The sequence below is a fragment of the Symphalangus syndactylus genome, chromosome 12, assembly GCF_028878055.3.
Source record: "Symphalangus syndactylus isolate Jambi chromosome 12, NHGRI_mSymSyn1-v2.1_pri, whole genome shotgun sequence".
NCBI classification, from domain to species: domain Eukaryota; kingdom Metazoa; phylum Chordata; class Mammalia; order Primates; family Hylobatidae; genus Symphalangus; species Symphalangus syndactylus.
The window spans coordinates 10,264,535-10,278,122 of record NC_072441.2 but is presented as its reverse complement, the minus strand read 5'-3'; positions in this window follow the sequence as shown (position 1 = coordinate 10,278,122).

Sequence of the window (13,588 nt, the reverse complement as noted above, 5' to 3'; positions counted from 1 at the left end):
TTCTTCCTGATCTGAGCATTCAGCTAACAGAGTTAAACCATACTTTTGATTGAGCAGTTTTGAAACACTCTGTCTGTAGAAAATGCAACTGGACATTCGTAGCGCTAAGTGGGTAATAGTGGAAAAAAAATATGTTCAAATATAAACTACCCAGAACCATTGTATGAAACTTCTTTCTGTTCTGTGCATTCAACTAACAGAGTTGAACCTTACTTTTGATTGAGCCGTTCTGAAACACTCTTTCTGTAGAAACTGCAATTGGACATTCTGAGCGCTAAGAGGCCTATATTGGGAAAAAGAATGTCTACAAATAAAAACTACACAGAAGAATTGTGTGAAACTTCTTTCTGTTCTGTTTGTTCAACTGAAAGAGTTGAACCTTAGTTTTGATTGAGCCGTTCTGAAACACTCTTTCTGTAGAAAATGCAAGTGGAGATTCGGAGCGCTAAGAGGGTAATAGTGGAAAAAGGAATGTCTCCAAATATAAACTACACAGAATCATTCTGTGAAACTTCTTTCTGATCTGTGCATTCAGCTAACAGAGTTAAACCATACTTTTGATTGAGCAGATCTGAACACTCTTTCTGTAGAAAATGCAACTGGACATTTGGAGCGCTAAGAGAGTAGTAGTGGAAAAAGGAATATATTCAAATATAAACTACACAGAAGCATTCTGTGAAACTTCTTTCTGATCTGAGCATTCAGCTAACAGAGGTAAACCATAATTTTGATTGAGTAGTTTTGAAACACTCTGTCTGTAGAAAATGCAACTGGACATTCGTAGCGCTAAGTGGGTAATAGTGGAAAAAAGAATATGTTCAAATATAAACTACACAGAAGCATTGTATGAAACTTCTTTCTGTTCTGTGCATTCAACTAACAGAGTTGAACCTTACTTTTGATTGAGCCATTCTGAAACACTCTTTCTGTAGAAACTGCAATTGGACATTCTGAGCGCTAAGAGGCCTATATTGGGAAAAATAATATCTTCAAATAAAAACTTCACAGAAGCATTGTGTGAAACTTATTTCTGATATGTTCATTAAGCTAACAGAGTTAAACCATACTTTTGATTGCGCAGTTCTGAACACTCTTTTTCTAGAAAATGCAAGTGGACATTCGGAGCGCTAAGAGGGTAATAGTGGAAAAAGGAATATATTCAAATATAAACTACACAGTAGCATTCTGTGAAAATTCTTTCTGTTCTGTGCATTCAACTAACAGAGTTGAACCTTACTTTTGTTTGAGCCGTTCTGAAACACTCTTTCTGTAGAAACTGCAATTGGACATGCTAAGCGCTAAGAGGCCTACATTGGGAAAAATAATATCTTCAAATAAAAACTACACAGATGCATTCTGTGAAACTTATTTCTGATCTGTAAATTCAGTTAACAGAGATAAAACATATTTTTGATTGAGCAGTTATGAAACACTCTTTTTGTAGAAAATGCAAGTGGAGATTCGGAGCGCTAAGAAGGTAATAGTGGAAAAAGTAATGTCTTCAAATATAAACTACACAGAATCATTCGCTGAAACTTCTTTCTGATCTGTGCATTCAGCTAACAGAGTTAAACCATACTTTTGATTGAGCAGATCTGAACACTCTTTCTGTAGAAAATGCAACTGGACATTTGGAGCGCTAAGAGCGTAGTAGTGGAAAAAGGAATATATTCAAATATAAACTACACAGAAGCATTCTGTGAAACTTCTTCCTGATCTGAGCATTCAGCTAACAGAGTTAAACCATACTTTTGATTGAGCAGTTTTGAAACACTCTGTCTGTAGAAAATGCAACTGGACATTCGTAGCGCTAAGTGGGTAATAGTGGAAAAAAAATATTTTCAAATATAAACTACACAGAACCATTGTATGAAACTTCTTTCTGTTCTGTGCATTCAACTAACAGAGTTGAACCTTACTTTTGATTGAGCCGTTCTGAAACACTCTTTCTGTAGAAACTGCAATTGGACATTCTGAGCGCTAAGAGGCCTATATTGGGAAAAAGAATGTCTACAATTAAAAACTACACAGAAGAATTGTGTGAAACTTCTTTCTGTTCTGTTTGTTCAACTGAAAGAGTTGAACCTTAGTTTTGATTGAGCCGTTCTGAAACACTCTTTCTGTAGAAAATGCAAGTGGAGATTCGGAGCGCTAAGAGGGTAATAGTGGAAAAAGGAATGTCTCCAAATATAAACTATACAGAATCATTCTGTGAAACTTCTTTCTGATCTGTGCATTCAGCTAACAGATTTAAACCATACTTTTGATTGAGCAGATCTGAACACTCTTTCTGTAGAAAATGCAACTGGACATTTGGAGCGCTAAGAGAGTAGTAGTGGAAAAAGGAATATATTCAAATATAAACTACACAGAAGCATTCTGTGAAACTTCTTTCTGATCTGAGCATTCAGCTAACAGAGTTAAACCATACTTTTGATTGCGCAGTTCCGAACACTCTTTCTCTAGAAAATGCAAGTGGACATTCGGAGCGCTAAGAGGGTAATAGTGGAAAAAGGAATATATTCAAATATAAACTACACAGTAGCATTCTGTGAAAATTCTTTCTGTTCTGTGCATTCAACTAACAGAGTTGAACCTTACTTTTGATTGAGCCGTTCTGAAACACTCTTTCTGTAGAAACTGCAATTGGACATGCTAAGCGCTAAGAGGCCTACATTGGGAAAAAGAATATCTTCAAATAAAAACTACACAGATGCATTCTGTGAAACTTATTTCTGATCTGTAAATTCAGTTAACAGAGATAAAACATATTTTTGATTGAGCAGTTATGAAACACTCTTTTTGTAGAAAATGCAAGTGGAGATTCGGAGCGCTAAGAGGGTAATAGTGGAAAAAGGAATGTCTTCGAATATAAACTACACAGAATCATTCGGTGAAACTTCTTTCTGATCTGTGCATTCAGCTAACAGAGTTAAACCATACTTTTGATTGAGCAGATCTGAACACCCTTTCTGTAGAAAATGCAACTGGACATTTGGAGCGCTAAGAGCGTAGTAGTGGAAAAAGGAATATATTCAAATATAAACTACACAGAAGCATTCTGTGAAACTTCTTTCTGATCTGAGCATTCAGCTAACAGAGTTAAACCATACTTTTGATTGAGCAGTTTTGAAACACTCTGTCTGTAGAAAATGCAACTGGACATTCGTAGCGCTAAGTGGGTAATAGTGGAAAAAAGAATATGTTCAAATATAAACTACACAGAAGCATTGTATGAAACTCCTTTGTGTTCTGTGCATTCAACTAACAGAGTTGAACATTACTTTTGATTGAGCCGTTCTGAAACACTCTTTCTATAGAAACTGCAATTGGACATTCTGAGCGCTAAGAGGCCTATATTGGGAAAAAGAATGTCTACAAATAAAAACTACACAGAAGAATTGTGTGAAACTTCTTTCTGTTCTGTTTGTTCAACTAAAAGAGTTGAACCTTAGTTTTGATTGAGCCGTTCTGAAACACTCTTTCTGTAGAAAATGCAAGTGGAGATTCGGAGCGCTAAGAGGGTAATAGTGGAAAAAGGAATGTCTCCAAATATAAACTACAGAGAATCATTCTGTGAAACATCTTTCTGATCTGTGCATTCAGCTAACAGAGTTAAAACATACTTTTGATTGAGCAGATCTGAACACTCTTTCTGTAGAAAATGCAACTGGACATTTGGAGCGCTAAGAGAGTAGTAGTCGAAAAAGGAATATATTCAAATATAAACTACACAGAAGCATTCTGTGAAACTTCTTTCTGATCTGAGCATTCAGCTAACAGAGTTAAACCATACTTTTGATTGAGCAGTTTTGAAACACTCTGTCTGTAGAAAATGCAACTGGACATTCGTAGCGCTAAGTGGCTAATAGTGGAAAAAAGAATATGTTCAAATATAAACTACACAGAAGCATTGTATGAAACTTCTTTCTGTTCTGTGCATTCAACTAACAGAGTTGAACCTTACTTTTGATTGAGCCTTTCTGAAACACTCTTTCTGTAGAAACTGCAATTGGACATTCTGAGCGCTAAGAGGCCTATATTGGGAAAAATAATATCTTCAAATAAAAACTACACAGAAGCATTGTGTGAAACTTATTTCTGATATGTTCATTAAGCTAACAGAGTTAAACCATACTTTTGATTGCGCAGTTCTGAACACTCTTTCTGTAGAAAATGCAAGTGGACATTCGGAGCGCTAAGAGGGTAATAGTGGAAAAAGGAATATATTCAATTATAAACTACACAGTAGCATTCTGTGAAAATTCTTCCTGTTCTGGGCATTCAACTAACAGAGTTGAACCTTACTTTGGATTGAGCCGTTCTGAAAAACTCTTTCTGGAGAAACTGCAATTGGACATGCTAAGCGCTAAGAGGCCTATATTGGGAAAAAGAATATCTTCAAATAAAAACTACACAGATGCATTCTGTGAAACTTATTTCTGATCTGTAAATTCAGTTAACAGAGATAAAACATATTTTTGATTGAGCAGTTATGAAACACTCTTTTTGTAGAAAATGCAAGAGGAGATTCGGAGCGCTAAGAGGGTAATAGTGGAAAAAGGAATGTCTTCAAATATAAACTACACAGAATCATTCGGTGAAACTTCTTTCTGATCTGTGCATTCAGCTAACAGAGTTAAACCATACTTTTGATTGAGCAGATCTGAACACTCTTTCTGTAGAAAATGCAACTGGACATTTGGAGCGCTAAGTGCGTAGTAGTGGAAAAAGGAATATATTCAAATATAAACTACACAGAAGCATTCTGTGAAACTTCTTTCTGATCTGAGCATTCAGCTAACAGAGGTAAACCATACTTTTGATTGAGCAGTTTAGAAACACTCTGTCTGTAGAAAATGCAACTGGACATTCGTAGCGCTAAGTGGGTAATAGTGGAAAAAAGAATATGTTCAAATATAAACTACACAGAAGCATTGTATGAAACTTCTTTCTGTTCTGTGCATTCAACTAACAGAGTTGAACCTTACTTTTGATTGAGCCGTTCTGAAACACTCTTTCTGTAGAAACTGCAATTGGACATTCTGTGCGCTAAGAGGCCTATATTGGGAAAAAGAATGTCTAAAAATAAAAACTACACAGAAGAATTGTGTGAAACTTCTTTCTGTTCTGTTTGTTCAACTAAAAGAGTTGAACCTTAGTTTTGATTGAGCCGTTCTGAAACACTCTTTCTGTAGAAAATGCAAGTGGAGATTCGGAGCGCTAAGAGGGTAATAGTGGAAAAAGGAATATATTCAAATAAAAACTACACTGTAGCATTCTGTGAAAATTCTTTCTGTTCTGTGCATTCAACTAACAGAGTTGAACCTTACTTTTGATTGAGCCGTTCTGAAACACTCTTTCTGTAGAAACTGCAATTGGACATGCTAAGCGCTAAGAGGCCTACATTGGGAAAAAGAATATCTTCAAATAAAAACTACACAGATGCATTCTGTGAAACTTATTTCTGATCTGTAAATTCAGTTAACAGAGATAAAACATATTTTTGATTGAGCAGTTATGAAACACTCTTTTTGTAGAAAATGCAAGTGGAGATTCGGAGCGCTAAGAGGGTAATAGTGGAAAAAGGAATGTCTTCAAATATAAACTGCACAGAATCATTCGTTGAAACTTCTTTCTGATCTGTGCATTCAGCTAACAGAGTTAAACCATACTTTTGATTGAGCAGATCTGAACACTCTTTCTGTAGAAAATGCAACTGGACATTTGGAGCGCTAAGAGCGTAGTAGTGGAAAAAGGAAATTATTCAAATATAAACTACACAGAAGCATTCTGTGAAACTTCTTTCTGATCTGAGCATTCAGCTAACAGAGTTAAACCATACTTTTGATTGAGCAGTTTTGAAACACTCTGTCTGTAGGAAATGCAACTGGACATTCGTAGCGCTAAGTGGGTAATAGTGGAAAAAAGAATATGTTCAAATATAAACTACACAGAAGCATTGTAGGAAACTTCTTTCTGTTCTGTGCATTCAACTAACAGAGTTGAAACTTACTTTTGATTGAGCCGTTCTGAAACACTCTTTCTGTAGAAACTGCAATTGGACATTCTGAGCGCTAAGAGGCCTATATTGGGAAAAAGAATGTCTACAAATAAAAACTACACAGAAGTATTGTGTGAAACTTCTTTCTGTTCTGTTTGTTCAACTAAAGAGTTGAACCTTAGTTTCGATTGAGCCGTTCTGAAACACTCTTTCTGTAGAAAATGCAAGTGGAGATTCGGAGCGCTAAGAGGGTAATAGTGGAAAAAGGAATGTCTCCAAATATAAACTACACAGAATCATTCTGTGAAACTTCTTTCTGATCTGTGCATTCAGCTAACAGAGTTAAACCATACTTTTGATTGAGCAGATCTGAACACTCTTTCTGTAGAAAATGCAACTGGACATTTGGAGCGCTAAGAGAGTAGTAGTGGAAAAAGGAATATATTCAAATATAAACTACACAGAAGCATTCTGTGAAACTTCTTTCTGATCTGAGCATTCAGCTAACAGAGTTAAACCATACTTTTGATTGAGCAGTTTTGAAAAACTCTGTCTGTAGAAAATGCAACTGGACATTCGTAGCGCTAAGTCAGTAATACTGGAAAAAAGAATATGTTCAAATATAAACTACACAGAAGCATTGTATGAAACTTCTTTCTGTTCTGTGCATTCAACTAACAGAGTTGAACCTTACTATTGATTGAGCCTTTCTGAAACACTCTTTCTGTAGAAACTGCAATTGGACATTCTGAGCACTAAGAGGCCTCTATTGGGAAAAATAATATCTTCAAATAAAAACTACACAGAAGCATTGTGTGAAACTTATTTCTGATATGTTCATTAAGCTAACAGAGTTAACCATACTTTTGATTGCGCAGTTCTGAACACTCTTTCTGTAGAAAATTCAAGTGGACATTCGGAGCGCTAAGAGGGTAATAGTGGAAAAAGGAATATATTCAAATATAAACTACACAGTAGCATTCTGTGAAAATTCTTTCTGTTCTGTGCATTCAACTAACAGAGTTGAACCTTACTTTTGATTGAGCCGTTCTGAAAAACTCTTTCTGGAGAAACTGCAATTGGACATGCTAAGCGCTAAGAGGCCTACATTGGGAAAAAGAATATCTTCAAATAAAAACTACACAGATGCATTCTGTGAAACTTATTTCTGATCTGTAAATTCAGTTAACAGAGATAAAACATATTTTTGATTGAGCAGTTATGAAACACTCTTTTTGTAGAAAATGCAAGAGGAGATTCGGAGCGCTAAGAGGGTAATAGTGGAAAAAGGAATATCTTCAAATATAAACTACACAGAATCATTCGGTGAAACTTCTTTCTGATCTGTGCATTCAGCTAACAGAGTTAAACAATACTTTTGATTGAGCAGATCTGAACACTCTTTCTGTAGAAAATGCAACTGGACATTTGGAGCGCTAAGAGCGTAGTAGTGGAAAAAGGAATATATTCAAATATAAACTACACAGAAGCATTCTGTGAAACTTCTTTCTGATCTGAGCATTCAGCTAACAGAGGTAAACCATACTTTTGATTGAGCAGTTTAGAAACACTCTGTCTGTAGAAAATGCAACTGGACATTCGTAGCGCTAAGTGGGTAATAGTGGAAAAAAGAATATGTTCAAATATAAACTACACAGAAGCATTGTATGAAACTTCTTTCTGTTCTGTGCATTCAACTAACAGAGTTGAACCTTACTTTTGATTGAGCCGTTCTGAAACACTCTTTCTGTAGAAACTGCAATTGGACATTCTGAGCGCTAAGAGGCCTATATTGGGAAAAAGAATGTCTACAAATAAAAACTACACAGAAGAATTGTGTGAAACTTCTTTCTGTTCTGTTTGTTCAACTAAAAGAGTTGAACCTTAGTTTTGATTGAGCCGTTCTGAAACACTCTTTCTGTAGAAAATGCAAGTGGAGATTCGGAGCGCTAAGAGGGTAATAGTGGAAAAAGGAATGTCTCCAAATATAAACTACACAGAATCATTCTGTGAAAATTCTTTCTGATCTGTGCATTCAGCTAACAGAGTTAAACCATACTTTTGATTGAGCAGATCTGAACACCCTTTCTGTAGAAAATGCAACTGGACATTTGGAGCGCTAAGAGAGTAGTAGTGGAAAAAGGAATATATTCAAATATACACTACACAGAAGCATTCTGTGAAACTTCTTTCTGATCTGAGCATTCAGCTAACAGAGTTAAACCATACTTTTGATTGAGCAGTTTTGAAACACTCTGTCTGTAGAAAATGCAACTGGACATTCGTAGCGCTAAGTGGGTAATACTGGAAAAAAGAATATGTTCAAATATAAACTACACAGAAGCATTGTATGAAACTTCTTTCTGTTCTGTGCATTCAACTAACAGAGTTGAACCTTTCTTTTGATTGAGCCTTTCTGAAACACTCTTTCTGTAGAAACTGCAATTGGACATTCTGAGCGCTAAGAGGCCTCTATTGGGAAAAATAATATCTTCAAATAAAAACTACACAGAAGCATTGTGTGAAACTTATTTCTGATATGTTCATTAAGCTAACAGAGTTAACCATACTTTTGATTGCGCAGTTCTGAACACTCTTTCTGTAGAAAATGCAAGTGGACATTTGGAGCGCTAAGAGGGTAATAGTGGAAAAAGGAATATATTCAAATATAAACTACACAGTAGCATTCTGTGAAAATTCTTTCTGTTCTGTGCATTCAACTAACAGAATTGAACCTTATTTTTGATTGAGCCGTTCTGAAAAACTCTTTCTGGAGAAACTGCAATTGGACATGCTAAGCGCTGAGAGGCCTACATTGGGAAAAAGAATATCTTCAAATAAAAACTACACAGATGCATTCTGTGAAACTTATTTCTGATCTGTAAATTCAGTTAACAGAGATAAAACATATTTTTGATTGAGCAGTTATGAAACACTCTTTTTGTAGAAAATGCAAGAGGAGATTCGGAGCGTTAAGAGGGTAATAGTGGAAAAAGGAATGTCTTCAAATATAAACTACACAGAATCATTCGGTGAAACTTCTTTCTGATCTGTGCATTCAGCTAACAGAGTTAAACCATACTTTTGATTGAGCAGATCTGAACACTCTTTCTGTAGAAAATGCAACTGGACATTTGGAGCGCTTAGAGCGTAGTAGTGGAAAAAGGAATATATTCAAATATAAACTACACAGAAGCATTCTGTGAAACTTCTTTCTGATCTGAGCATTCAGCTAACAGAGTTAAACCATACTTTTGATTGAGCAGTTTAGAAACACTCTGTCTGTAGAAAATGCAACTGGACATTCGTAGCGATAAGTGGGTAACAGTGGAAAAAAGAATATGTTCAAATATAAACTACACAGAAGCATTGTATGAAACTTCTTTCTGTTCTGTGCATTCAACTAACAGAGTTGAACCTTACTTTTGATTGAGCCGTTCTGAAACACTCTTTCTGTAGAAACTGCAATTGGACATTCTGAGCGCTAAGAGGCCTATATTGGGAAAAAGAATGTCTACAAATAAAAACTACACAGAAGAATTGTGTGAAACTTCTTTCTGTTCTGTTTGTTCAACTAAAAGTGTTGAACCTTAGTTTCGATTGAGCCGTTCTGAAACACTCTTTCTGTAGAAAATGCAAGTGGAGATTCGGAGCGCTAAGAGTGTTATAGTGGAAAAAGGAATGTCTCCAAATATAAACTACACAGAATCATTCTGTGAAACTTCTTTCTGATCTGTGCATTCAGCTAACAGAGTTAAACCATACTTTTGATTGAGCAGATCTGAACACTCTTTCTGTAGAAAATGCAACTGGACATTTGGAGCGCTTAGAGAGTAGTAGTTGGAAAAGGAATATATTCAAATATAAACTACACAGAAGCATTCTGTGAAACTTCTTTCTGATCTGAGCATTCAGCTAACAGAGTTAAACCATACTTTTGATTGATCAGTTTTGAAACACTCTGTCTGTAGAAAATGCAACTGGACATTCGTAGCGCTAAGTGGGTAATAGTGGAAAAAAGAATATGTTCAAATATAAACTACACAGAAGCATTGTATGAAACTTCTTTCTGTTCTGTGCATTCAACTAACAGAGTTGAACCTTACTTTGGATTGAGCCTTTCTGAAACACTCTTTCTGTAGAAACTGCAATTGGACATTCTGAGCGCTAAGAGGCCTCTATTGGGAAAAATAATATCTTCAAATAAAAACTACACAGAAGCATTGTGTGAAACTTATTTCTGATATGTTCATTAAGCTAACAGAGTTAAACCATACTTTTGATTGCGCAGTTCTGAACACTCTTTCTGTAGAAAATGCAAGTGGATATTCGGAGCGCTAAGAGGGTAATAGTGGAAAAAGGAATATATTCAAATATAAACTACACAGTAGCATTCTGTGAAAATTCTTTCTGTTCTGTGCATTCAACTAACAGAATTGAACCTTACTTTTGATTGAGCCGTTCTGAAACACTCTTTCTGTAGAAACTGCAATTGGACATGCTAAGCGCTAAGAGGCCTACATTGGGAAAAAGAATATCTTCAAATAAAAACTACACAGATGCATTCTGTGAAACTTATTTCTGATGTGTAAATTCAGTAAACAGAGATAAAACATATTTTTGATTGAGCAGTTATGAAACACTCTTTTTGTAGAAAATGCAAGTGGAGATTCGGAGCGTTAAGGGGGTAATAGTGGAAAAAGGAATGTCTTCAAATATAAACTACACAGAATCATTCGGTGAAACTTCTTTCTGATCTGTGAATTCAGCTAACAGAGTTAAACCATACTTTTGATTGAGCAGATCTGAACACTCTTTCTGTAGAAAATGCAACTGCACATTTGGAGCGCTAAGAACGTACTAGTGGAAAAAGGAATATATTCAAATATAAACTACACAGAAGCATTCTGTGAAACTTCTTTCTGATCTGAGCATTCAGCTAACAGAGTTAAACCATACTTTGGATTGAGCAGTTTTGAAACACTCTGGATGTAGAAAATGCAACTGGACATTCGTAGCGCTAAGTGGGTAATAGTGGAAAAAAGAATATGTTCAAATATAAACTACACAGAAGCATTGTATGAAACTTCTTTCTGTTCTGTGCATTCAACTAACAGAGTTGAACCTTACTTTTGATTGAGCCGTTCTGAAACACTCTTTCTGTAGAAACTGCAATTGGACATTCTGAGCGCTAAGAGGCCTATATTGGGAAAAAGAATGTCTACAAATAAAAACTACACAGAAGAATTGTGTGAAACTTCTTTCTGTTCTGTTTGTTCAACTAAAAGAGTTGAACCTTAGTTTTGATTGAGCCGTTCTGAAACACTCTTTCTGTAGAAAATGCAAGTGGAGATTCGGAGCGCTAAGAGGGTAATAGTGGAAAAAGGAATGTCTCCAAATATAAACTACACAGAATCATTATGTGAAACTTCTTTCTGATCTGTGCATTCAGCTAACAGAGTTAAACCATACTTTTGATTGAGCAGTTCTGAACACTCTTTCTGTAGAAAATGCAACTGGACATTTGGAGCGCTAAGAGAGTAGTAGTGGAAAAAGGAATATATTCAAATATAAACTACACAGAAGCATTCTGTGAAACTTCTTTCTGATCTGAGCATTCAGCTAACAGAGTTAAACCATACTTTTGATTGAGCAGTTTTGAAACACTCTGTCCGTAGAAAATGCAACTGGACATTCGTAGCGCTAAGTGGGTAATAGTGGAAAAAAGAATATGTTCAAATATAAACTACACAGAAGCATTGTATGAAACTTCTTTCTGTTCTGTGCATTCAACTAACAGAGTTGAAGCTTACTTTTGATTGAGCCGTTCTGAAACACTCTTTCTGTAGAAACTGCAATTGGACATTCTGAGCGCTAAGAGGCCTATATTGGGAAAAAGAATGTCTACAAATAAAAACTACACAGAAGAATTGTGTGAAACTTCTTTCTGTTCTGTTTGTTCAACTAAAAGAGTTGAACCTTAGTTTTGATTGAGCCGTTCTGAAACACTCTTTCTGTAGAAAATGCAAGTGGAGGTTCGGAGCGCTAAGAGGGTAGTAGTGGAAAAAGAAATGTCTCCAAATATAAACTACACAGAATCATTCTGTGAAACTTCTTTCTGATCTGTGAATTCAGCTAACAGAGTTAAACCATACTTTTGATTGAGCAGATCTGAACACTCTTTCTGTAGAAAATGCAATTGGACATTTGGAGCGCTAAGAGAGTAGTAGTGGAAAAAGGAATATATTCAAATATAAACTACACAGAAGCATTCTGTGAAACTTCTTTCTGATCTGAGCATTCAGCTAACAGAGTTAAACCATACTTTTGATTGAGCAGTTTTGAAACACTCTGTCTGTAGAAAATGCAACTGGACATTCGTAGCGCTAAGTGCGTAATAGTGGAAAAAAGAATATGTTCAAATATAAACTACACAGAAGCATTGTATGAAACTTCTTTCTGTTCTGTGCATTCAACTAACAGTGTTGAACCTTACTTTTGATTGAGCCTTTCTGAAACACTCTTTCTGTAGAAACTGCAATTGGACATTCTGAGCGCTAAGAGGCCTATATTGGGAAAAATAATACCTTCAAATAAAAACTACACAGAAGCATTGTGTGAAACATATTTCTGATATGTTCATTAAGCTAACAGAGTTAAACCATACTTTTGATTGCGCAGTTCTGAACACTCTTTCTGTATAAAATGCAAGTGGACATTCGGAGCGCTAAGAGGGTAATAGTGGAAAAAGGAATATATTCAAATATAAACTACACAGTAGCATTCTGTGAAAATTCTTTCTGTTCTGTGCATTCAACTAACAGAGTTGAACCTTACTTTTGATTGAGCCGTTCTGAAACACTCTTTCTGTAGAAACTGCAATTGGACATGCTAAGCGCTAAGAGGCCTACATTGGGAAAAAGAATATCTTCAAATAAAAACTACACAGATGCATTCTGTGAAACTTATTTCTGATCTGTAAATTCAGTTAACAGAGATAAAACATATTTTTGATTGAGCAGTTATGAAACACTCTTTTTGTAGAAAATGCAAGTGGAGATTCGGAGCGTTAAGGGGGTAATAGTGGAAAAAGGAATGTCTTCAAATATAAACTACACAGAATCATTCGGTGAAACTTCTTTCTGATCTGTGAATTCAGCTAACAGAGTTAAACCATACTTTTGATTGAGCAGATCTGAACACTCTTTCTGTAGAAAATGCAACTGCACATTTGGAGCGCTAAGAACGTACTAGTGGAAAAAGGAATATATTCAAATATAAACTACACAGAAGCATTCTGTGAAACTTCTTTCTGATCTGAGCATTCAGCTAACAGAGTTAAACCATACTTTGGATTGAGCAGTTTTGAAACACTCTGGATGTAGAAAATGCAACTGGACATTCGTAGCGCTAAGTGGGTAATAGTGGAAAAAAGAATATGTTCAAATATAAACTACACAGAAGCATTGTATGAAACTTCTTTCTGTTCTGTGCATTCAACTAACAGAGTTGAACCTTACTTTTGATTGAGCCGTTCTGAAACACTCTTTCTGTAGAAACTGCAATTGGACATTCTGAGCGCTA